The 25,997-nt window shown below is 44.4% G+C and overlaps 1 protein-coding gene and 2 long non-coding RNA genes across 7 annotated transcripts in view; 2 read left to right on the top strand and 1 right to left on the bottom strand.

The window, feature by feature from the left end:
• Positions 1-25,997, top strand: part of LOC144376210 (zinc finger protein 519-like) — a 92,398-nt gene that overhangs the window by 3,303 nt on the left and 63,098 nt on the right. Inside the window, exon 2 of one of the 4 annotated variants that reach the window (XR_013436439.1) lies at positions 3,596-4,131. The exons of the other annotated variants lie outside the window; for them this stretch is intronic. The gene's annotated coding sequence lies outside the window, so the exon portion shown is untranslated. Of the gene's footprint in view, positions 1-3,595; positions 4,132-25,997 lie in introns of those variants that run through there. 4 annotated transcript variants of the gene reach the window in all.
• LOC144376209 (uncharacterized) lies at positions 6,463-24,205 on the top strand. Its single transcript, XR_013436435.1, has 2 exons — positions 6,463-12,139; positions 13,244-24,205. It is a non-coding gene; the product is annotated as an uncharacterized LOC144376209 (long non-coding RNA).
• On the bottom strand, positions 12,197-24,444 carry LOC144376208 (uncharacterized). 2 transcript variants are annotated; one of them, XR_013436433.1, is made up of 3 exons: positions 23,815-24,444; positions 19,174-19,303; positions 12,197-14,342 (listed from the first exon to the last, which is right to left on the bottom strand). It is a non-coding gene; the product is annotated as an uncharacterized LOC144376208 (long non-coding RNA). The 2 variants fall into 2 exon arrangements; XR_013436434.1 differs by having other exon boundaries at positions 12,197-13,133; positions 23,815-23,954.

Raw genomic sequence — 25,997 nt, forward strand, 5'->3', positions numbered from 1 at the left:
GATGTTATTTTGGCTGATGATATCAGATGGTTTGGTAAGGATTAGCTAGCAGTTCCCTCTGTCACTCAACTTTAAGGAACCCTGTCTTCCTTTACCCTATGGATGGCTGCTGCTGGCTTCCTCAGATCCACGCAACAGCTTCTCTCATTTCTATGGAAAAGGAATACGGCATTTTTCCCAGCCTCAGTTTAAAATTTTTGTATAATTTGTACTGCAGTTTTTCTCAATCTAGCAACTGCCTGTTAATTACAGTTCTTAATATTAATTAGCATTCAGGCTGTGTCCACATACCCCCACCCCAACATCCAAAACTACCCCCATTGACTTTTCTCACCTTCCCTCCCTTCTTTGTCTTTTTCTGCCAGCCCCAAGCTCCTCCAAAGTCCATTTTATAATTTTGGTAGTCTAGGGACCCAGGAACAATGTAGCTTGCCATTGCTAGTATTTCCATGGAAATAATTGAGATGTAATAAATAGAGGCATTCTGGGGTTACAGGTTTCTAGATTCATCTGAGACCACGTACAAGTGTAAATTGTCGACATTTGTTTGGCTAAATGTACATGATCTTGCAGGAAGGGCAAAACAAATCCTTTGCACTTTCCATAGCTTTGTATGTAGATTGGGGTAACTGATATTTAATTCTAATATTTAATTCCCCCAATTAAGTTACCTATTCTTAGGTTTTGAAGGGCCTGTTTCATTCTTGAAAACATTCTTTATGTCTAGTAATTGCTGTTTAGATTCTTACACCAGTTTCCTTGCAAAAGCTTAATAAGCAATAATATAATAATAACTATGTGCCTCTGGCAGGAGAATCCTGCTAAACGTTTAACCATAAGGTGCCAAGTAGGCATTAATAATGAAAAGTGCAAAATGCTGTTGACTTAACAGTCATAAAGTAATTCCACAAAACCCGCCAGCCCTGGAAAATGTTGTGGCCTGCTATAGCGCGTTCACAGAGGAGGAGGAGGGGGAACCATGAAAGGAGAAAACTGGAGCTAGGCATCTTGGAGTACAGATCTTCTGGCTGGAGTCAGAAGGCTGGGGATCTGGTTCAGTTTAATACAAAGTTACAATAATTGCTGTATTGCTAGACAACTCTTAAGCTGGTGGCTGTGGAATTCTTACCCTGTTGTAGGACTTAATAGTCTGGCAATTAGATGCTTTGATTTCTCTTAACTCTTCATTTGAATGTGTAAACAAAAGGAACTCACCACTGAGGCCAGTGTGCAGACTTGCTGCCTGTCTCTGGAAAAGACTCATTTAGGTGGCAGTGGTGGGAGATTGTGTTTTCAAGACAGCGTTAGGAGCAACTTCCTCTTCTTTTAACATTTCTCCCCATTTTATCAATGAAATGAAGGGAGCCTGTTCAAACACTGTTTAAAAAGACACAATAGTGTCTACTTCTGTCTGAAAAAGTAAAAGCAACCATTGCTGCCTCTAGTGCTTTGAGAGTAACATCTTTGCTCAGAGTGACTCGACTTGGTTGTATACTTTTGGCATGTGGTCTGTGGATATCAGAGGGACAAAACACTTTGTCTGGGCTCTTCAGCAGAGTGTGTTTCTCTCTTTATTTCCTCCTTCACAACATTCTAAGACTTGAAGCTACCTGTACCAGGAGATCTGTCAAGCCCTGAGTGGGGGTGACCTCCTTTGGGTGTTAAGGCCATCATCTTGGACCTTTTGGAAGACTGGTGGCTGGATACATCTATGGTTCAGAAAGTGTGTCGATTATAAACTCTCTTGAACATTAGTTTCCCCTTACTTCCTGCTCCAGGGCCTGCAGTTTTCCTTAAGTGTCACTAACTTATGGCATGCAGGCATCTTAACTGTTTCTCGAGGTAATCTAGTGGTGGATGGCTAGGTTTCCTGATGGCCCCATCCATTATGCAAGGTGGGTGGGTGGCTTTAGGTGCTTGCTTTTTCTGAACCCTGGCTGAAATAAGTCCAGACTTGTCTATGCATGCTACACTGATGTTTGCAAAGAGTATTATCTTTATGTCTTGAAAATATTTGTATAGATATCATAGTTTTTTCCTATCTGAGTGAGTGTCGGGTAATTAAAACAGAAGAGTATGTTGGAAACTATTACTGCCTGGTTATAATAGGTAACCTCAAAAGGTGTGGTTGGGCCAATTTGTCAATTTCTGCAAATTCCTGTTGGCTTGCAAGTGTGTTTTGTGTATAGATATATTAGTCTGTAATCAGAGTAGTTTTGCACTCAAAATGGACTAGTGAAGCCTGTATTGGTTATATATCCCACTTGAAGTTTTCAGTGCTGGCTGTCAGTTCCCTTAGCCTGCTGTGGGTGACAGGCAGGGCGAAGTGAGTGGGGGAGATAAAGATGGAAATTTTGGATTCATAGCATACCTGCCAGGATGGGGTGGCAGCTAGCAACTGGGGTTGTATACTCAGTAAATAAAAATACTTTACTGCTTTCAAGTATCACCAATTATGTGATTGCTCTGCATGGCTGTCTTTAAGGAGAGTGCTGTTTTACCTATCTTCTTATACAAAGGTTTTATTTTTAATGGCTTGTGAAAAAGGTTCTCTTTGTCTTGATTGATGTCAGGAATGAAAGCATGATGGTAATATCCCTTTGAAAGCTATTTTATTGTCAGCCTTGCCTGACAGCAGGAGGGCCTCCCAGCGTTATAGATTAGTGCTGTGAATACACTGACATTTTCTTTGTTACATTGCTGTTGTTCTACTTGCAAAGTCAATTACACAATGTCAGAGGTCAGTTACCCAGTTGACTTTGGAAGTAGCAGTGTCTTTCATTGTCTTCTTAAAGATATAATTTCATATTGTTATTGTTGCTTTGTTTTCTCCTTTTTGTTTTGAACCTGCCTCCCTCCCTGGTTACCTCCCCTTCCATGTGCTAACCACACCCCCCACCCCCTTCCCCATAGTCTGAACATGTGAGCAAGGCAAACACTCTGGTTTTAATTGTGACAATCCAAATTCAAAGACCGCTACATCATTATCTCTGAATTCTTCTGCTCATTCACATCTCAGTGGATTTTTATTTATATAGTGACCACAGCAGCCAAGATACATAAAAAACCCATCCAAAGAGATTATAGTGTTGATAATCTTTTATCAAGTGGGTTTTCTCTGGATTGGAGGTCACTAAGGTTGGCAAATTCAGAGCTTCCTTTTTAATTTTTTTTCCTCCTCCCACTTCCTAGAGCCTGCAATTCGAGCTGAACCAGGTTCCCTGGTAGATGGGACCCTGGCAAACAGTTTATTATTATTATTATTATTATTATTATTATTGCAAATGAAGAATTCAGCTAGAGCCATTGAGTTTCGGATTTAGGATCCTGGATGGCCTTTTGTCACGGGTGGAAGAGGTCTCATAGGAGAGAATGCAGTCCATTCTCCCACTGCAGATGACAAATCGGGTTATAAGGTGTTGTTCTGTGGGGATTCCAGTCTGTCTTTTTGGGCACACTTGGGCTTAAGAAGGATTTACATCCTTGAGTGAAATCTTGCTATTGAATGGAAAAAAAGCCTCAAAATGTCTAAAGCTGAAAATGATTCCACAGGGTGTTTTTATTCACCTGCTATCACCATCCCTTTCTTCTCCAGAAAATCTGAAAGTTTTGAGTTTCCTAACCTGGTTATGGAAGAGGTGGTCACCTGGAGTAGGGGCTCGCAGAACCATCTCTCTCACCCCACAGAACAGGGTGTAGGAGATACGCTGGCGCTGCCCGCCACCACCACAGACTGCAGATGACGGGCTCCATCAGGAAACTCTGTCCGAGGACACTAATTGTGGGCCCTCGAAGTTATTATTATGACCCACCAGACAAGAGACTGTTTGTGAATAATTTGTCAGGATTAATTTTGTTTTTCTCTAATAATTGAAAATTAATGTCTTGAAGTGAAAGCAGATGTTCATGTCATCTTCTGAATTGGGATATAAAATGGGGCTCTGTGAATGTGCTCACTAATCTAAGAGCAATTTCCCTCTCCTCCATAATGGGGGTTGCTCGCCCTATGTCACCTAAGGCCAGAGATTGGGAGCTGAGGGAAGGGGGCCTGGGTGGCACTCCTTATGCTCCTTGGGTGTTTGTTGGGGAGAGAGACTGCACCAATAAAATCTTTTTGTTTGAGCTCTGAAACTTGGAGAGTTCATTATTGAGGATGTTCAGTCGCTGGAGATATATTTGCTGAGATAATTCAAAGCATTGTGCTGGGATAGGTCAGGGGAGCCCTGTCAGGGTGAGAGTGGCTTCCTACATATGAGGGGGTCCCCAACTGTCATGTCCTTTCACTGTTGCATTGTGAAGCTGCTTAAAGTCACACGTTCCTGGGCCTGGATCCAAGAGACCTCTGCTCACCTGGCTGATCTGAGCAGGGGCTCAGAACTCTGTGTCTCTCCTTTTTTAAAAATGGGAGTAAAATAGGCATAATATAAAATTTACATCTAAACCATTTTAAGTAGTATTTAAATACCCAACATTGCAGCTGATACCACTTCCAGGTAGTGATGGTTGGGGGAAGGCCATCAGTTCAAACTTCAGTCTTCCTGGGCAGATGTGAAAAAACTGGCTCAGAAGATGATGTGGGGTCTCAAAAGCTCATGGTTCTTTTTCTTACTCCAGAGTGAGAGGTGAATCAGGTCTGCCTGCCACTAAGAGAGAGCAGGAGCCTAGCACCCTCAGGGCCAGTGGGACTGGGGTGCAAGGGACAAGGACAGGAACTTTCTAGTGATCTGGTGACCATTCCCAGATTAGAACATTTGTCCTCTCTTTGGGGGGTGCCATTCTTTTGGAGACTAAGCCTGGCTGGGTGTGAGCTCCCCTACTAACCTATGTTAGATCCCCATAGGCCAGATCTCGAGTGGCTCCCGCACTTGGTTTTTCTGTGATGGGGAGAAGAAATGAGCAGCTGCTACAGGATGCCAACCTGGCTGCCTTGATTTGTGGCATCCTTGAAGCCCCATGTTGGGCCTGTAGGACTGGGCTTTGCCTCAGTGTGTGGTCTCCTCTTCCTCCGCCTCCTCCAAAGTGCTGGGAAATCTTTTCTTCCTGATTTCCCTGTATTAGAGATTTGCCATTTCGTTACTTGTTCTAATCTGGGAATGGAATTATTTTGTGCAGCGTTGTCATTTCCTGTCCTGCTGTGACCTTCCCCACCTCCCTTCCATACATCCATTCTTTCATCTAAATCCAGAGCATCTTACCAGCTGAGCTTAGCCTTGACTCCAAGGAAGATGCCTGAGAACTAAGAGGAAGCCATGTGTTCAGGGAGCCCATAGACTGGAAGGGTATGAGGCCTCAATCCCCATACCAGACAGGGCAATCCAGCATTGAGGTCCCGGCTTAGAGCTGGGGCGGGGGGAGTTGGGGGAGATTCTATTTGATAGGGGAAATCAGGAAAAAAATAGGGAATGGCATTTTATTTGGACCATGAAGGGTGAAATCAGACCCACAGGAGCAGCTAAAATCAGAAGAGCACCCTTGGGTACAGGTGCCAGCCTGTGTTCTTTATAGGCAGGATCTCATTTAATATTGGCACTAATTGATGCTTAGGTGGGTGCCTCAGGCTTTCTTTTTCATGAGCAATAATGGATCTTGGAGAATCCTCAGCTGAGCATTCTTCTCATATGGATGGATGGTCAGACTTGCCCAGAGAGATGCAAGTCAGGTGTCCAAGGTTATACAGTGACTTTGTGGCAGAACTGTGCCTAGGGGAGAGGCAAGATGTGCTGGGGGAGCTTCCTGCAGCCACTGACCCAGGCTAGGACTCACTTTGGACACAGCCTGGAGACCCCTAAGCTTCTGGAGTATGGGGGAATTCTGAGCAGATGGGTCTGGGGTTCCAACTCTGCTCCTGCACATCCTTGCTGTTTTACTGCTGAGTCTTAGTTTATTTTCCTCCCTCCCAGGGAAGTGTAAGGATGGCTCCTTGGAGCCCAAAGTTTGGAAATCCTAGGTTTATAGGTTTGCATCCAGAGAGAATGCACATGGGTGAATTTACTTTATATGCATTCATTCAAATGAAGTGGGGTGGAAGGAGGGAAAGGAGAAGCTGGGGGGGGAAGGGGAAGGGGGTGAGGGTTGGAGAGGGGGCAGGGCTGGGGTGGGGTGGGGTAGGCAGTGGAGTAGGAGTCACAAGGGGAGTTGGGGGGTGGTGGTGGCAATGGGACAAGGGCGGGTAAGGCAGGGGAGGGGGCCTGGGGCCTGGGGGCTATTCCTGCCCCTCCACCCTGTGAGCCTGGCCAGCCCTTGGGAACATGGCCCCTCCTGGGCCCTTGTGTGCCCGGCTCATGGGGGCGGCCCGGGACCTTTTTGAGGCCTCTGTCCGGGGAATACATAGGGCCACCCCCCACCCCCACCCCCCCACCCCCACCCCCCCCACCCCCCACCCCCCCACCCCCCACCCCCCAACCCCCCCACCCCCCCACCCCCCCCCCCCCCGCACAGGAGGGCTCTAAGGCTGAGGCGCAATAACTCAAGGCCAGATTTGGGCACAAAGCAGCCGTGGCAGGTGTCTGCCTGGGAAGGTGCAGGCTGCCCTCTCATTCGCGCTGCCTGGGTGGGGCCGGCTTGTTCAGTGCAGCTGGCTGCCTGCTCCTCACAGTCTGGCACCCCCCCACGACTGTGGAGTCCCAGTCCCTGTGCTGAGGGGCATCGGCTGCGGCGGAGTCTCACCCTCAGCTGGGCACCAGCCATTGGTGGGCTGACACCCCCGCTTGCCAGATGTTCACCTTGGGGGAACCCTGGGGTCCCTGAGCACTGATTGGCCCTCAGATTTGAGGTGGGGTTAAAGGAGGCAGGTGCCATCCTGACTGCAGCCTGGACCATCCAAATGTATGGCAATAAAAATAAATGCACTTTCCAGGTCCTAGGGACTGTTCTGAGCACTCACTTCATTCATTCGTTAACATGTGCTTCACAGTATCTATGAGTAAGGCCATGATTATCTCCATTTTAGAGATGAGCAAACTGAGGCACAGCTAGGACAGCTAGGACCAGATAGAATCCAAATACAGGCTTCTCTGACTCCAGAACCCTGTCATCCCTGTAGGGTGTCCAGGCATGCATGGATGGGCTGGGCATCTGGGCATGGGGGGCCGTTCTGAGAGCATTTGCACATGTCCAAAAAATTAAAGATAGGTTAGCAGGCAGATGGTAGTCATAATTCTGGGTTTGCCATTTCAAATTCATGCACAGGCTCCTTCCTCAGAGTATCCTCTGAGAGATATTTTGAGTCCAGGCCAGGCCTTTTGCTGTTGTGGAATCTCTCTACCTTGGGGGAACAGACAGTCGGTGGGGTGGGGTATATGGAAGTGAGACCCCAGTAAAGAGTAAACAATTCCACCAAGAGGCAATTTCTTGCTGAGAGACTGCTCTGCTTATCTGACTTAGACAGGGTCCTCAGGGAGGACATTGCAGAGGACATTGGTGCAGGATGAAAAGAGGTGGCTGCTGAGGAAGGTGTGTAGTCTCCTCTGGCTCTGAGTGCCTTCCCCTGGGTTGCAAAGGAGGAAGAAGAAGAGGAGGCTGTGGCCCCTGCCTGTAAGGACCTGAAAGGATGAAATCTAGGGAATCTTGGGCACATATGTCTGGAAGGGCAGGGACGAGTGCTGACTGACTCTCCCGGGAAGATTGGGGCCCAAGTGAAGAAAAGCCAGGGAAGGACAGTGGTAGAGACTGCCTGGCATGGGTGGCATTGTGGGGTGGCCCTTGGTGCATGCACATAGGGACTGTCTAAAGAGTCCTCAGGGCAGGCCACCTGGACCTCGAGCTTTGACCCTCAAGGTCCCCAGAGGTTCTCATTGGTACCTCCGAGTGCCAGGGAATAGGTTGTAGGGTCCTTTTTTGTTTGTCTAAAGAGGAAAGGAGGGCCACAGAGGCCAGCAGCCTTGTACTGCTGCACTTGCAGCAGGGCTTGTGACCATCTGTCAGTTGGGATGTTTGTTTCTTGGGTCTCCAGGTCCCATGGAGACTGTCTCCCCCTCACCCTGATGTTAGTATTAGAGGTGGAAAGGAGATGCTGGTGAGTGCCCCTTTACTACCAACGGAGTCTTCTAGACTGAGCTACCACCGTCCAACCAGGATCTAGCTAGGTCAGTAGGAAAACAGCTACCCCCATGGGCCATTGTATCCCCAAGTCCACTTAAATTGGGTCTCCAAACGGGCTTCATTCTGAATTTCCTTTCTGGCTCCAAATACCCATTGCTCAGGCTCTTCTAGGGAAATGGAGAGGGCTGTGGATTCCCAGGACTGAGTTTGTTTTTCCACTTGGACTTGAGATGAAGGGGACAGAATATTTATCTAGTGCTTACTAAGGTATACTCTGGGCCAGCTGCATGTTGAGTGCTTGATGAGCCATTTCTCATGAGCCCTATCAACAGCTCTGTGAAGTTGGTACAATTATGCTCACCTGTCTGCAGCTGAGGCGGCTTATAGGGATCCAAGGTCATATAGGTGGCCTGATGCCACCCAGCATGCCTGCCTGAGTCACTCCCAGGACAGCTTCTACATACCTGGTGAACCACTGACATCGTGGTCCTCCTCCCCCAGGAGCTTGTCTTGAGGAAAGATGGGCAAACAGTTATTAACTCTGAGGCTGGAGACACTTTTGCCGCAGTCCGGCTGCAGCAAAATAACCGGGGGGTGACGAGCAATTTGTGTACATTGATACAGCAGGAGTGGGAGCCGTTCATTGTAGGACAGGAGGGGTATATATAAATTCCACACAGCTTAACTTAATTAACATAAACTAGATACAGCAGTCAACCAATAAGGAATCTCCACACTTAATGGCTCACTGGCATTACTTCATAAACCACTCCCTATGGCAAAATTTCAGGCGCCATCCTGACTTGTTTTCAGACCCTAACACACTGTGTTTCCCCTGAGAACTCAGCTTTGGCCAGCCCCACCCTACTTCCTACTCTGGGCCTTGCAAGCTGCTGGGATTCAAGTGGGGGAGAAGCAGCTTAGATTGATCAGGGGTGGGAGGATGAGGCCAGGTCCTGGAACATTTGAGTGGGTACTGGGCTGGGCTTTACCTGCTTCTTGGTTTCTTGGCTACTACAACATAGCAGTGTCCATTGCTGGGCCCAGCTGAGCCAGCAACTCTCCCCTGCCATGTGAGAGGTGCTCACCTCTTTTAGAGACTTGGGGTGGAGAGTCCTCTCTTTTATTCTGTCCCTTCCTATCCCATCCCCCAGGCCTCAGGTGCTCCACTGGCTCAACATGGAAACTGGGATGTGCTTGTTGGGAGTGTGTGGCCTTGCTGAGGGACTCAAATCAGGGCTCTGTCCTCTGGACCTCTTTCTGCCTCCACCCAACTGCCCTCTGGCCCTGGGCCTGGCCTGTAAGTCTGCATCATCTTCGCTGTGACATCTCTGCAGAATGGGTGGTTGTGTGCCCCCTCCTGAGCCTGCTTTCTCAGGCTGCCATTTGTGGGGCACGGGTGCTGGCTGAGGGGCTCTGAGCTCCAGCCCTTCTCCCTCCTGAAGTCTAGCTAATCGGCTACTGAATCGACCCTCTGCATTCTCTGCCCTCCTCCCGCTCCTTTGCTGGCTTCCTGGAACCCAGGGACCCTGGAGGTTTCTGGACGATATCGAGTTGCCTGGGTGTTGTTTCTTTTTTGGGGGTCCATGCTGCATGGGGGGAGCTGGGAGCTGGGAGACAGGCCGATGACTGAGTCAGGGCCAGCCAGGGGTGGAGGATGACCACCAGCCCATGTCTTCCTGGATCAAACTGTGATCCCCAGTCCCTTCCTCTGGGGGTCTGGGGCCTGGCTTCTCTGCCAGCTGGGGAGTAGCCCTCTTTGGCATTTCCTGTCTGCCTCCCTTTCATTTTGCACCCAGGCTCCCCAGGAGTTCCTCTTGTGGGGACAAGAGCCTACTCTTACCTTTCTCCCTGGTGAACAGGACCTGACTTTGCCTGGCATGGCTGTTGTCCCACTGAGCCTGGGGTTTGGCTGGACCTCGTCTCCCTACATTTCTCTGCACCCACCTTCTGGCTGGGCAGCGGGGTCCCAACCGGGTTCCCCTCCAGGTCTGAGCCAGAGAGCCACAGTCTGAGATGCTCCTCAGAGACCCCAGGGCTAAGGCCAGTCATGCCTGTGAGCTCCGGAAGAGGCTGAAGGGTTGAGGATGAGGAGAGGCAAGCACTGGCCTTCTGGGGCAGGAGCCAGGACCAAGGCCTCTCTGTACTTAATTCTGAGGCGGTTTTGAGGACCTCCAAAGGCACAGCACCTTGCTGCTCTCCCCGCCCCCCAGGCCCACCCCACGCATGGGTTTGCCTTTCCAGGCATCCTCTTCTGGTCCCCTCCCCCTGGGTGCCTTGTTGAGCCCCTTGGGCCCCTCCTCCAGCCCTCCTGGGCCCCCTCCTTCCTCCTTGACCCACTTTAGTCCCCTGTTACTGGGGGAGGGGAGCGCACAACTGGTGTCTCTGATCCTGGCTGCCTCCTCCAGCATTCCTTGGGGCGGGCTCTGGATGGAGCCAGCAGGCTGATCCAGCCTGGTCCCAGGGACTGGAACTCTGCATGCTCCTAGTGACAGCCTCCCTGCCCCCTCCATGGACAGACAGTTCTGGACAGCTGTCCCTGCCCAGGTCCTGGGGAGGCCCTGCCAGGACCCAGCTCCAGTTCCCCCCAGGCCCAGGACTTGTTGTCATCAAGGAGTCAGTATTCTAAAAGGAAAAGAAAATTATTTAAAAAATATTTCCTGACTAGGTACCTGAAAAGTACTCTTTCATAGCCACACGTTTATATAAGCCATAAAAATAAGAAAATTCCTGATCCAAAGTTTTGAGAATACATTCTGCATTTGGCTAGAGTAGGAGTAAAATCACATTATCAAATTTCTGTACACAGATAAGGCTAAAGGACTACTGATATTATGGCACTAATTCTGCCTTTTGTAATAGATGAGATTTATACAGCTGTTCAGTATCAAAAAATATTTTCAAAGTCCCACAAGTACTCGCTGTGTGTGTGTGTGTGTGTGTGTGTGTGTGTGTGTTTATATGAGTGTAGTACTGGAGGTTAAACTGAGAAAATGTTATTCCTGAGCTATATTTTTTCTTTTTTTTTTTTTAATTTTGAGACAGGATCTTACAAATATGATTTCTTGTGTGCCCACAGTTTTTAAGTATATATCAATATCAAATATGCCTGACCCAAATTCAAATCTTATCTTCTTTAGGAGCCATGATTCATCATTATTTTTAAATTGTCTTAAAAGTTAAGCAGTGACTTTTTTTTTAAAAAAGGGGGGTTACACACATATGGTGGCTCATGTCAGCAATCTTAATAATTTTGGAGACTTAATCGGTAGAATCACAATTTCTAATTCAGCCTAAATAATATGAGAAGTCTCTAAGCAACTAAGCAACACTTTGTATGAAAACTAAAAATAAAATAAAATACAATTAAAAAGAGCTGGTAATACAGGGGTGTGGTGAGCCGTTTCTGCCGCTTATGCAGATTATGGTCGCCATTACAAGATGGCGCTGACTCCGCTGTGGTATGTGACAAACAACTCCTTATTTGGGAGAGTTGGCGCATGGTTTTTTCAGCACCCTATGAGAAAGTTCCACGTGGCAGCTTCGCATTGGGGCTTGAGATGCTATATTAAGGCTGGGAGGGGCATCCGAGGGATTATTAGAAGAAATATCAAGGGCCTGAATAAACCGCTGAAAGAAGATTCCCGAGTTGCGTCTTCCTTGCGGGCAAGGGGTCGCGACAAGTGGTGCCGAGACCCGGGAACCAGAACTTTCAGCAGTCAGGGGTGGTGCACCGGTTAGTCCCAGGTAAGTGGGATCCGCGATCAAAGCGGGGCGCTCCTCGGTAATCAAAGAGAGAGCGGGAAAAAATAATAAATAAGACGCTCCTCTGTAGATAAAGAGAGAGCGGGGGAAAAATAAAATAAAATAAGAGGCTCCTCTGTAAATAAGGAGAGAGCGGGGTTTGTACTTTCACTTTCTTTACACTGCTTGGAACAGTATGGGTGCTACTTCCTCAAGCCCAATTTTGCTGGCCTTGGACGGGTTACTGCGTTCTAAGGGACTTAAAGTGAAGCGGAGCTGACACGAGCAAAGGACGGCGGCGAGGTCCTCCGACCGCTCCCGGGTGGTCCTGAAGTCACGGCTGCCCCTGCCCCAGGTAACCTCTCCCGGCCGACGATCCGTGTCTTGAAAGAAGAAGCCGCCACACGCGAGATGCCTTTTCGAATGCCCGGTTTATTCACTCCATCACATCACATCACACGAGGCACAGGAACAGAGGCTGGTGGGACTCAGTTCGCTCGATGTTGACCCACACATAGTGAGTCTGAACTGGCCAAAGAGCTCAGCCTTCCTGGCCTTTAAATACTATAGTTGTTTACAATACTTTAAACCAAAAACATGTTTATTCCATAATTTCTATTTCTTATCCTATCTTAACAGATCGTCTCTATTACATCACATCTTGTTTACATCTTTGCTTATCTTAGAAAATCACACTTGTTTTGTGCTAAAATACCTCAAAACATGTTTACCTTTTATCCTTATCTATTTCACACATTTTCTAGCTTAGGCACCTTTTCTTCATCACAACATGTTTACTTCAAACTCTCCTGTCCTTTGTTTATTTCAAACTCTCCTGTAACTCTCCTGTCATTCCACCCCCTTGATACCGAGACCAATAAAAAGGGGTGAAGGTATCAATGACTATCCATCAGGCGGTGGCTGTATACCACTGCATGTTAAACAGCCAATGACACCGCTATCCTGCAAAGGTGTCCAAGAACTATCACTGTAACATACAATGATTGCATCCTGTAGAGGTGCAAAATCCTACAATACACAGCGGGAGATATTGAACTAAAGAATTCCAAATTTCACAGCACACAGGGTAAGGTACAATGCTAGGATAGTTTTCCAACATATGTCGCAATTGTCCATCAGTTATGTTCTTCAAAAGTATTACTGCTCCGTGGCATACTCTCAGGGGTCCCGTTATTTCTGTCTCTTCGTAGAGTGGAACTAGTGGTACCGGAGTACTCGGAGGTGTTTTGGTCAAATTCCAAGCATGTCTCCATAGTTGGTTTTTCTTTCGGCGACCCAAGATTCTTTCTATTACTATCCGATCCATAGACACGTTGTTGTAAAAACACCTATCAACAAGTAGATATAGCACAAATTAAAGAATTAAAACATTTGTTGAAATGTCCGTCATTGTTGGGAATAGAAAGGGTCCATGCACATTGTGAGATATCTTTTTTAGGTGCGGATTTTTAAAAGAAAAATTTTGTGTCATGTCCGAATGAGCTGGCCACTTTGTTCATGCAACACAATAAATTGGGCGAAATCGGGCCCTCGGGGCCAGGGATAAGTATTACCCTTCTGGAAACTTGTATTCAAGTCTCCTGTCTTTCTATATTGGTTGCATGCAAAGGGAATCAAGTAGCCCCTGTCTTAGGTCGTCCACTGCCCTTGTACTACTTACCCGTTTTGGGGAGGCCCCTTCCCCTGTTTTAGGTTGTAGTACAAGCGTGGAAGTTGCCCGTCACTGGGTACCACAAGATCAGCTCACTTATAATTAGGACATTATTATTCAATCGCCACCTTTTTGCAGGACCAATAACTATTCTCAACAGACATGGCTATTATTTTTACTGATTTTTCAACCAAAAGTACACATCAAAATAAATCTGCATCAAGAAAATTTTTTCCTACATATTCTTGATATAATTTCGGTAAGTCCGCGTGTCTAAGCGTATAGTTCCACATGTGTACAAAGTAAGGAAGAATAATTTGTCTCCAGCAAAGCGTTTGCAAATCTAGTGGATTGAATGGTGCTCTATTACAGATTGCTCCTGGTCGACACAAAGACATTGTCGAGGATATGGCGTCATCATCCTGCCTGAAAATAATGATACTATTAATATACCATGCCCATGGCCATCCTCGTACATTCTGTTCTCGATGTGCCGTTCTCATACATTCCGTGAATATTCCCATCAAAAACTTATTATGTTCCGGGTATCTTTCGTATTTGGACACTTCTCTTCGATGTATCGTCATGTACCATTGATGAGTCCATACATGACGTATAAACTCGATGACTGACGGAACTCGAGGTATCTTGTCTTGTATCTCTATATGTAGAACACAATGGCTTGGTGCCCAAGTATTCACCAAGTGGAGCAACAAAGATAGCGTGTCCTCATCATAACATTTTAATGCACCATACCAGAAAAAGTTACGTACATGAAAACTCAAGCATAGCTCACAACTTGCATAGTGCAAAACCTCATTCCGCTCTGCGTTTTGTGTACGACGCGCAGACTGTCTTCTGCGTTTCCTATGCTTGTTCATGGTTCCTGTAAAACATTTGTTTATCAAGCTTTACAACTGTCTTTTGAGTAGTTCTCTTATTCACTGCCAAACAAATCTTAACTAATATTACTAGAAGGAAAAATAAACATCCATAGAAAAGAATTTCTTTAAACCAATGAAAAGGATTCCATCTCATTATACACGTAAAATCTGCATGAACTAACTTCCTGAAAAATCCCATCACAGAACAGTCATAAGTATACTTAAAGTCACGTGGTATTAAATATCCTGAGTCTACCAATACTTTAACCTTATGTGTTTCACCTTGAAACTGCTGTATCATCTTCGTAGTTTGGTTATGAACAGCTTCTATGATTTTACCATGTTCTGCAAACTGTTTGTTTAGGGTTTCCACTGCTTTCTTTGCTTCCTCATATAGTTGAGATTCTGGAGGAGGTGGTACAAATACGTGTAGACCAAATGTGTGATTGGAGATAAAGATGACGTCTGACAATAGTCTATTGGTGTAATCTGGGTCTGTGGAGTTAATTCGTCGGAATGGATGTTGTTTACGAGTTGCGTTCATGTGTTCAATCATCATAGTGTTATAATGTATATGGCATCCTGCTTTCAATGGTAGAGTTTCATTATAAGTGATGTTTTGCCATCTTCTTACCATATAGTCCATGGGATGACATGTCAGTAATCTGTAGTTACCTAGGTCCATCAAGGTGCTTTGTGGCATAGAGATTGTTACGTCCGATGTTAAGGGTTCGTCTGATACTAAGTTGAAAGCAATCATCGTTGATTTACCCAAACTGTAGGTTGCATCTGCAGAGACATAGAATGATGTATCGTTCCATGTTAGCCAATAAAAAGTTTCGTATGGTAATAACCATGTATCTCCGACTTTACGTGGTACTGGTTTTGTTGGATATCCAATAACCGCTGATGTTGTAGATATCTGCCATAGATGAATCACACAATCTCCCATATCACAATGCGAGTCTTGTGTTGGGTCTAATACTGTGAAAGAAGTTGCTGTTTCCATACCTATACCTGTTTGGAACAAAACTCGTAAATCTTCTAATGATGCCTCTAACATTGCTGCTATATGAGCACATTCTTGGTTTGCTTCTAGATGCTTCAACCTTGATTCAAACATTTCATTTGTCGTTTGTACCACTGTATTGAGGATATCAATTTGTTTCTTTAGCATTGCTTGTTCTATATTAATTCTATCAATTAGTATTGATGCAGAGTGTAAATTTTTCGATATGCCTGCAATCACTGATGCTTGTTTACCTTGTAAGCTCTTTAATGCACTAATTTCAACTCTGAGTTCTTCTGTCATTGCACCGGCGATCAATGCTCCAAGAGCAGCTCCAGCGATGAAAGCACCTACCGCTGCTAGCTGTAACGGACGTCGTCCTGCGGCATTTCGTGCTATGCTGTAAAATAAATCTGGCAGTACATATTGCCATTTTTCTGAGCCGCATACTTCGGTATCCCTGAATGCTTGTCCAAGTGAGAGCCGTAGTCTCACTGGTTGGATCGCGGGGTGCACCAGGAATCTCAGTGGTTGTCTTAGAAGTGGTAGATATGCTGGGGCTTCAGTGGTTGTCATTTTTGCTTTTGGCGGGAACAAGACACTTCTAGGGTAGTGGGCTGTCACCCACCCCCTGGTTTCGTTGAATCCTCCTCTGTATATTAAACATGGTTTGAGTGATTCGGGTGTCACTCTGCAGTCTTTCATTGTCATCTTATAGGCATATATTTTATGATTTCCTGCATAACTGTCATAAATGTCCGTTGTATTTCGTAAGACATCATGAGACACAATGTCATACATCCACCAGGAATTGTCATCTTCTAATGCTGGTAGTAGCATATACCAATAGTATGGCAGTTTTCCTGTATGTATTACGTTTTTCCATTTGGAAAAGTCCATGCCTGCCGTCATCCACCATCTCAAAGTCTTGTTGTCTGCAGCTTCTACGTGATACCGGATCTTAGTGTCCCATAATTGTGTACTTGGACATCCATCTTCTGATTCTACATCATCATCCATTACATTCTTCTTTGTTAATAACGTTACTTCATCTATTTTTGGATATTTGTATGTTAATGCTGTTGCCTTTGGTTTCAATGTGTGTCTCACCGTAGATTCCCAATACGTTGTTATGTGGGAAGTATTGACTGCATCCATTGGGATGTCATATACTGACACATTATCTTCAATGGATCTGTGAACTCCATGTATTATGGCGATATTGGATGGGAACCATCTGCAGTTGGATCTTTCTAATGCTATAGGCACTCCTTTTGTGTCGTTGTAGATTCTCTTCTTGGCCATCATAGGTATACTGATATTATGTAGGGCGTCTCTAATTGTTGAGTTAGATATGTTAAACACAGGTATTAAAGATGACATAAAGTGATCATAAAATTTATATGATAAGTCTGAATATGGCTTTCCATTTTCTGCCAATGCTGATCCGTTGAATGAATAGTCTACTTGTAGGAATGACACGTTCCATTTTATTCCTTTATGTATGTCTGTTGGTGTGATTACTAAAACTGGTTGCCATGGTGAGTCAAACGCTTCATGTGTTTTATTTCTTATTAGATGTATATGTGTTGCATTAAGAAGAACAGTATGATCTTCTTCTGGTATGCAGTTCTCCTTTGAAAAATTGTAACACCATGTCCAGTTCCACATGGGATTTTGTGTTCTGTTCAGGATTCTATTATTAGTCCAGAATGATTGATTAAAGGTTACAAACTGATTGTTACAGACGTCGGAATGTCGTTCATGGCATACACCTTCGTTTATTTCTGTTGTGTCCCATTCCTCTACTGTATTCTTGAATGCATATCGTCTGGTTATGTTATGATATAAGATCCATCCTTCATGGTGGAACATGGGAAAAAGTGGTGTCTGCCACGTAGGATCTAGTCTGGAAGGATGCAGGAACATGCATGGTACTATTTGCGGATAGGACATTGTGTCCATTACTTGTCCTGCTACCTTATACCAATACCTGTATTTGCAAAACTTTATCAGTCCTAGGTCATAAGGAAAACATACGCGTCCTATGAATGCAACACCAGTTGACCTATTTTGCATTTCTCCAAAAATACTGCGAACACACACATAACCTATATTTTTAAGCTTACTTGGTGGTGTATACGTCCGTCGTGCCATATTATGCGTAAATGGCTGTGGGATTGGGTCAGTCAATACCACTGGTGATCTCCATGTTTCTGTTCCCAAAGTCAGCACTTTCCACCAATCTTCCACTGGCATGAATGATGTGTTGGAGATATGTACGTCTGAGCGATATGTAGACAGGATGTCAAATGCACCAAATATCGGAAGGTTTGGAAAATCTGCAACGCATGTTACAAAGTCTGTGTATCTCAAAGTTTTGTTTTGCAAGTCATCTAACCAGATTGTCATCTTATGATCTTCAGAACTCATCAAGTCCAAATAGTCCTGTAATTCTTTTGGACAATAGGCTCCATATGGTTTCTTTAGAGCTTCTGGCCATCTTTTGACTGGTCTTGCTCCTTGCAGATGTCGTGGATGACTATACCATTTGTTAAGCACTTCTTGGGACTCATCGTAGGGTAGGAGGTCTATTCCCATAGTTGTTGTCTTGATAGTTGTTGTTGTGTCATCATCAATTGCGCTGTCATTAGTGCGGGTAGTTTTCCTGTCGTCTTCTATCTCGTAGGAGTCGAAAGAGGAATGAGAGGCTTCATCTTCTTCGTATTCATAATCAAATGCGTGATAATCATTTTGTTGGTTACTTGCCCACGCTTGGAACGGTAATGCAGGTATGCTGATATCTGTAGCTTTTTTGCAAGTGAAGAGATCGCTGTCATCATCTGGTTCCATAACATATATTTCTTCTGCAGGTCTTTTCAGCAAGGCTGCTGTAGCATTATATTGTGTTATCCACGTACTTTCTTTCATTTTCCGGAAATGATACACAAAATGTGGTTTCTGTGCCCATTGGTCCAGAATGGCATCCATCAGATGGCATCGCAACGGGTTAGTTTCATATGCATTCGTGTATCCACCTTCTGACACAGTCCTGAATAAAGGTGAATAGATGCCTGTAGTATTCCATTCGTAAAATGATGTACAAGATGTCGGTGCATAATGTCTGTAAAAGTGGGTGCAAAATGCATATTTGTGATAGTATAAGTATTGAATTGCTGTTAGATTCTGCAGAAACTTTCTTGATCTCCAGTATTGTGGTATTACAGTGCCATTGCTTACCTCTTTCATAGACTGTGGAAACTGTAGGTATTCTTCTACCCATCGCTTATATGACCATTGACTTTTTGACAAACTTTGTGACTCAATCCATTTCCATGCAGCAGTTGTATCAGTAGGTTTAGTAGTAGTAGAGATGGTAGTGGTGGTAGTAGTGCCAACATCAGCATCATTACTGCTGCTAGCATCACTATCAGTGCTAGCAGTGTTGTCTGTTGTTACACAAATAATAGCAAAAAACAATGTCCAGCGTTGAAGCAGCATAGTTATTATGTTAAGATGTCTACCAAAAACACACTGTATAATTAAGTATAACACATCTCATAACATTTTTCAGTTTTTCCTCTCCTATGGATCCTATACATGTGTTGTTCTTATGTTTTTGCCACTCATTACAATGAAAGTAGCCAGATAACAAGGCACAACCATACACAACAATGATTATGAATAGCACAAAGCTCCAGATCTGTCGATATACATTATCTCGTGCATACATCTTTATCTTTAGTTAGCCTAAGGTCTCCTTTACTAGTTGATATCCAAAATGTATTTCCTTGCCCATCGGCAATGATTTCACCCTTAGTTACCTTTGTACTGTTTCTATCTTTAATCCATACTTTTGATGCACGATTCGATGGTTTTTCCTCGTCCTCCTCCTGATATTCGATAACTTTGTTGAACACTTCCTCAAAAGGGGAACTCCTATGTAGCCTCTGCCTGCAATTAAGTTCAAAGACTGCAATTAGCAGGGCCTTTTCAAAAGGCATCGTGTCCATTAACATATGTAATTTTGTTTTTAGTAACCCATTGAATCTTTCCACTGCACCTGCTGCAGTGGGGTTATAAGCCAAATGGAAATCCCATGAAATTTGTAATACATCTGCCAATTTTTGAACACGTGCTCCAGTAAAGTGAGTTCCCTGATCTGAGGCTATGTTCCATGGACATCCATATCGGGCACACCATGTCCATACACAATTTATGGTGGACGTTTGGTTTGCTTTTGTACATCCGTAAGCCATTCCAAGGCCTGTGCTGCAATCCACCATATTACATACATATTTTCCATTTCTCAATGGCCCAATATAATCAATCTGCACCAATTGGTTAAATCCTGCTGGGGCCGTTCTTGTGCTTGGTGGATTACGTCTAAACCTGCTCCCACTGGCTGCACATTTTTCACAGCCAGTGATAGCTTGTTTACATTTGTTCCAGGTTGTCTTAATATTTCTAGAATTGAACCATTGGTACAGACCATGTGTTCCAATGTGTCCAAGATTTGCATGGATTTGTTTAATTTCATCCAATGTGATATCAGATTCCATTGGTGGTTTGACCACATGCCAATTAGGTTTACGTTTTAAAGTTAATTTTGTATCAGAGGCTTTGTCTACCTCCCATTGGTTTGGATTTCTCAATTTAATGGCATTTACTCTTATTGGAATTTTGCTTAATTTATCAGCGATATCATTATTCTTAGAAATACTATCCTGGTGTCCTGTATGGGCGTCCACGTGAGTGATCAGGATTTGGATTGGAGCTTCTGCTAACCATTTCCATGTATCTTTTCCCCATACATCTTTACCATTTATTGTAAAGTCAGTTAATTTCCACTTTGCTGACCAAATTGCAATACCATTACACACTGCCCATGAATCTGAAAATATATGTACATATTTTACTCCCTCCTTTATGGATTCTTCCACCGCGAGGCGGACTGCTAAGAGTTCAGCCAATTGAGCAGAATCATCTGAACCTTCTTTAGATAGAATTTTACCATCACGGGGCCTAAATGCAACTGCTTTCCATTTTGTTTTCTTTCCTATCACTGCACTGGAGCCATCCGTAAACCAGGCATTAGCATGTGTCTCGGATGCTCCCCATCTTCCAATAGGCGTTACTTTTGGTTCCACTATTGGGACTGGAACAGGCATCATAGGCTGGGCGTTTACACTTTCAGTTAATTTTGTAATTTTTGAACTTCCCATCATTGAGGTATCTTGGGCTAGATTATTTATATACCATTTCCATTGCATTACTTTCCCTTCAATTGGTAGCCCTGTTAATGCATTATCTGGCATCTTAGCCCAATCTAATATAGGCATTGGGCATCTTATCATCACCTGTCTATTGGATATATTAAACCCTAGAGACTGAAAAGCACAATAAGCTGTCCAAACAGTTTTTTCAAAGAAAGAATACTTATTTTCTGCATATGGGAAACGTTTGGAGTAAAATCCAACTGGTTTTGTCTGCCCGTGACTCTTTGTATAAATGCCCCAGTTACCAAAACCATTGGCGAATACAATGTCTAAAATAATTATTTCTCCTAGCTGTGGCACATATAATTGGGAAAATGTTTTTATATATTCAATTGCCTGACGAAATGCAGTTTCTTGTGCATCCGTCCATACAAAATCTGATGCTTTCCTTATTATTTTATATATTGGTGCCAATAATACTTGTAGATATGGAATGTGTAGTCTCCAATATCCTAAAATTCCTATTGCTTGCTGTGCCATGGCTTTGTTTTTAGGTGATGCTAGGTTTTCTATCTTGTTTATGACGGTAGGTGGCACTGTCGGACCATTAGCGTTCCATACGATGCCTAGATATTTTACAGAGGCGCTCGGTCCTTGAATCTTCTCTGGGTTTATGCTCCACCCTGCTTCCACTAGGGTCTTTATTAGCATATCTTTGGCAGTAGTTAGGGTCTCTGTATTTCTGCCAGCTAATAAAATATCGTCAACATACGTCCATATTTTAGTGTCTCTTGGTAATTGTAATCTTCCTAATGAAAGTTGTAAAGCGTTATGTGCTATGATTGGACTATTTTTATATCCTTGTGGCACTCTTGTGAACTGGTATTGTACTGAGTTCCACGTAAAAGTTGTCATCTCTCTACTATCCTTATGAAGAGGTACTGCGAAAAACATGTCACTTAGATCTATAGCACAGAAGCATGTGGGCGAAAAGTTTCTAATTTCCGTATAGATACTGTCAATGTCAGGCAAAGAACCCGGCATGGTAGGAGTTAACTTATTTACATTTCTATAGTCTACTGTGAGTCTCCACTTCCCGTTTGGCTTTTTTATTGGCCACACTGGGCTATTGTAATGAAAAGACTGAGTTTTTTCTATTATTCCCTTATTCAACAGGTCCTTAATGGCCTCTGATATTTCCTCATGACCTCCCTTTATGGGGTATTGTTTTGTAAAACAAGGTGGTATTCGTGGCAGCTTTACGGGCTCAATTATCACCTCTGGAATGCTGCCTGCATAACAATGCTTAATTCTCTTGATAGGCAACCATTCTCCAAATAGCATTCTTATCTCATCTATCCCTAACACTGAGTGTGGTACTCCACCCACCAAGACTGACACTTCCATTTCCTTATCATAAACCAGCAGTTTTACTCTACATCTCTTCATGGTTTGGATATACCCGGACACTCCCTGAACATTTACATTCTCTCCTTCTATTTTTCTATTTACAAAATCATTTCTTATAATAGTTACCTCGCTTCCAGTATCCACCAGAAACGAGTCTGAACATGTTTGTCCATCTATAATAAAAGTTAGCTGAATGAATGGTCTCGAGTCTGCATTCCAAAACGCACTGTATTGAAACGCGGGTCGCCGAAGCGAGTTTTCGCTGGCCACCTGCGTGCGCTTTGAGGGGCTTGGTATCGGGTTTCTGTGTATCTTCGGTTGTAATTTACCCCTCCTATCTGGTTTTCTGATTGTTCCCGGGGGTTGCTGTCTGGACCCCGTATTTTTAAGTTTGTAAATTTCTGTCCTTGCCATTTTTGACCTGGCTTTAGATTGCGATAATCTCTCCTCCCCTGACGCTGCTGTTCCTGGAATGGCCCTCTGAAGGGGAGCCGACGCTGGCCAGGCGTGACTCCCCAAGAGTTTTTTCTCATGTACGTCAGGGTGGCTTCAAAAGACATTTTATTTTCGATCTGCAATTCTCTATGCTGTTTTAAAAATTCCACCACATCCCAAAGGTCTGTGGCTCCTGCTAGCATCGTGGAAAGGAGTACCCGATGCTGTTCCGGTGCCCCCTTTACTATTATTCGTCTGAGCATTGGGTTTAATCTACACCGTAGTGGCGGTCCTTGATTCTCATCATAAACTTTGCAGAAAACTCCCAGTTTTTTTACCATCCTTATACCTTCCGTTGGGGTTTTCCACTGGACCTTGCCTTCAAAAGCCCCTAGATCTAATTGGGGAATTCCTTCTCTCCATGCGCTAGCTATCCAATTAAATAATGTTTTTACTTCTAATGGCTCTTCTTCAATCATTCTTTGCATCGCCTCCATCACTCCGGGGTGGTCTATCTGAATATTTACTAATTGCATTTCTCGCCCCGAGAGTCTGAGGCTTTCTCCTCCTTTTGACCACACATTATATAAAAATTCTCCATCAGTTGATCCTTTCTGTGAGAAATCCTGCCTCAATTGTAACATTTCTGGTCTAGTCATATCTCTAGTCTCTACTATTTGTTCCAACCCGTCAGGGCGTCCCCTGCTGGGCGTGGAAGTCTTAATAATTGATACAGGCTCTGACTTATAACATGGCTCATTATCTATGGTATCTTGTAGGAAAGGATTTTTGCATTTCTTAAGCGCTTCCTGAACCAGGCGTTTTCCTTTAAGTCTGTCCTCGCCTACGTCATTAATGATCTTACATAAGATTCCCGGGATTTCACGTTTATTGGCCCTTTCTATTATTGGTTTCACTATCTGTGGATTGCTTAGGGCTATTTCCACGGTGGTTCCTTTTTGGAACTTAGGCATTTTCGCCTGAACTATCCTCTCTAGTGGTTGCCATGGCAACTGAGCTTCTAGCTCACTGTCACTGTTTTCTGAATTTTTTCTTTGTAGAGTGCACTTTTTCAGCTTTGCTATTGTATCTCGTATGCCCATTTTACTATGCTGAAGTATATTCTTATTTTATATAAAGACCAATTCCACTGGATCCAGCTATACGTTTCTATATGGTTCAGGAGTTTCCCCAAATGCTCCTCCCACTTCAGTCGAGCCCAAATTCCTATCCTTTCTTTACACCAGCCCATTCACATGGGGTCCGCCGTCACCTTAAAGGATTAAGCGGGTGCGTTCCCCTCCTCATTCCGCTGGGTTCCCGGGTGCCGGACTCTCACGGTCACTTCGGGCCACAAACGGAGGTCGGATTGTGAAGGTGCGTTTTGGGGAAGGCACTTACCCCTCTCTTTCCTTGTGCACTCTCCCGATCGAATCCTGCCGACTACGCCAGCTGACACGAGCAAAGGACGGCGGCGAGGTCCTCCGACCGCTCCCGGGTGGTCCTGAAGTCACGGCTGCCCCTGCCCCAGGTAACCTCTCCCGGCCGACGATCCGTGTCTTGAAAGAAGAAGCCACCACACGCGAGATGCCTTTTCGAATGCCCGGTTTATTCACTCCATCACATCACATCACACGAGGCACAGGAACAGAGGCTGGTGGGACTCAGTTCGCTCGATGTTGACCCACACATAGTGAGTCTGAACTGGCCAAAGAGCTCAGCCTTCCTGGCCTTTAAATACTATAGTTGTTTACAATACTTTAAACCAAAAACATGTTTATTCCATAATTTCTATTTCTTATCCTATCTTAACAGATCGTCTCTATTACATCACATCTTGTTTACATCTTTGCTTATCTTAGAAAATCACACTTGTTTTGTGCTAAAATACCTCAAAACATGTTTACCTTTTATCCTTATCTATTTCACACATTTTCTAGCTTAGGCACCTTTTCTTCATCACAACATGTTTACTTCAAACTCTCCTGTCCTTTGTTTATTTCAAACTCTCCTGTAACTCTCCTGTCAGGAGCACATTACAGAGGTTTTTAGAAGAGACTGACTCTGTAGCTCCTTGGTTTGCTTTTTCAGGGAGTCTCACGATTCCCAGTTGGGACAAATTAGGAAAATATCTGGATTTTGATTACAAACAAGAAACTTTAAAGGGCGGTACCATTCCACTTTGGAAATTAGTGAGGGGGTATATAATGGATGGTAAATGCCAGAAAGCTGTGAGCGAGGGTCAAGCCGTTCTTGAGCAATTGCATGAAGAAAAATCGGAGGGGTCACATAGCGAGGTAGCAGAAAGTATTAGGAGTAAGAGTGGTGAACAGACAAGGGAGTCTGAAGTTAAACAGAGGAGAAGGCTCTATCCAGACTTGACTGAGTTAAAAACTCCCAAGGACACAAGTAGCTCAGACAGTTCTGAGGAATTGGACAAGTTATTACAACAATTATGTAAGACTAAGATAAAAAAAGAAAAAATGGGAAACAACAGGTGTAAAAGCCTGCTGTGAGAAGGGTAATAAATCCAGTTCTGGGGAGGTGGAAAATCTAGAGGAGGAGCCAGTACTTGATGCTGCTCCACCCTTCCCCGCGCCTCCAGTAGTTCCGCCCCCGTATGTGGGTGGAGTCCAAGGCTCCGGGAGGACTTTTCATTCTTAAGTTTGGAGAACAGTCAATACAGATATGGGACTAGCATACCCGGTTTTACAGGACAATAATAGGGGAAGATATCATGAGCTTTTAGATTTTAAAATAATTAAAACCTTGGCAGAATCCGTCTGTACTTATGGCATAGATGCTGCTTTCACCCTTACTCAGGTGGAAGGACTGACTAGATTCTGCATGACCCCCTCAGATTGGGCTGGCTTAGTCTGAGCCTGTGTCTCCCCAGGAATATATCTAGATTGGAGAGCATTCATATTAGAGGGTGCAGTAGAACAGGCTGCTCAAAATCACAGCAGCTATAGTGTAAGCCGTGGCAGTGTCTGCTGCTGCAGCAGTTACGGCCGGAGTAGCCATGGCCAGCCAGGTGCAAACTGCTGTCACTGTAAATGAAGTTGTTCAACAAACTTCCACCATACTCAAATCTCAAAATAAAGTTAACCAACATCTTTTGTCAGAGATTTTAGCTGCTAACCAAAGAATAGACCTACTTCAAGCTCAGGTAAAAAAATTGTCTGACCTGGTACTTTTGGGTTGCATTGACCAACGTGCGCATTTATGTATAACCTCTGTCAGATTTAATGATTCCAGGAATGCTTCCCGCATCATCAGTAACTATTTGGCCGGGAATTGGTCCATGGTGGCGGAAGACATGATCTAGTCTCAATTGACTCAGATAGCTGTCTTGAATAACACCCGTGTTGATCCCGTGACTTTGGGTCAATTCACTAATTGGATATCTTCTACTTTTTCCTTTTTTAAAGAGTGGGTGGGAGTAGGTATTTTTGGTACTATGTGTTGCTTTGGTGTGATCCTCTGTTTGTGGTTTCTCTGTCACCTCAAGGCCCGCAGTGCTCACGATAAGGCTATGATCATACAAGCTCTTGCAGCTTTAGAAAATGGCAACTCACCTCAAG

This window comes from Ictidomys tridecemlineatus, chromosome 3 (genome assembly GCF_052094955.1).
Source record: "Ictidomys tridecemlineatus isolate mIctTri1 chromosome 3, mIctTri1.hap1, whole genome shotgun sequence".
In the NCBI taxonomy this organism is placed as follows: Eukaryota; Metazoa; Chordata; class Mammalia; order Rodentia; family Sciuridae; genus Ictidomys; species Ictidomys tridecemlineatus.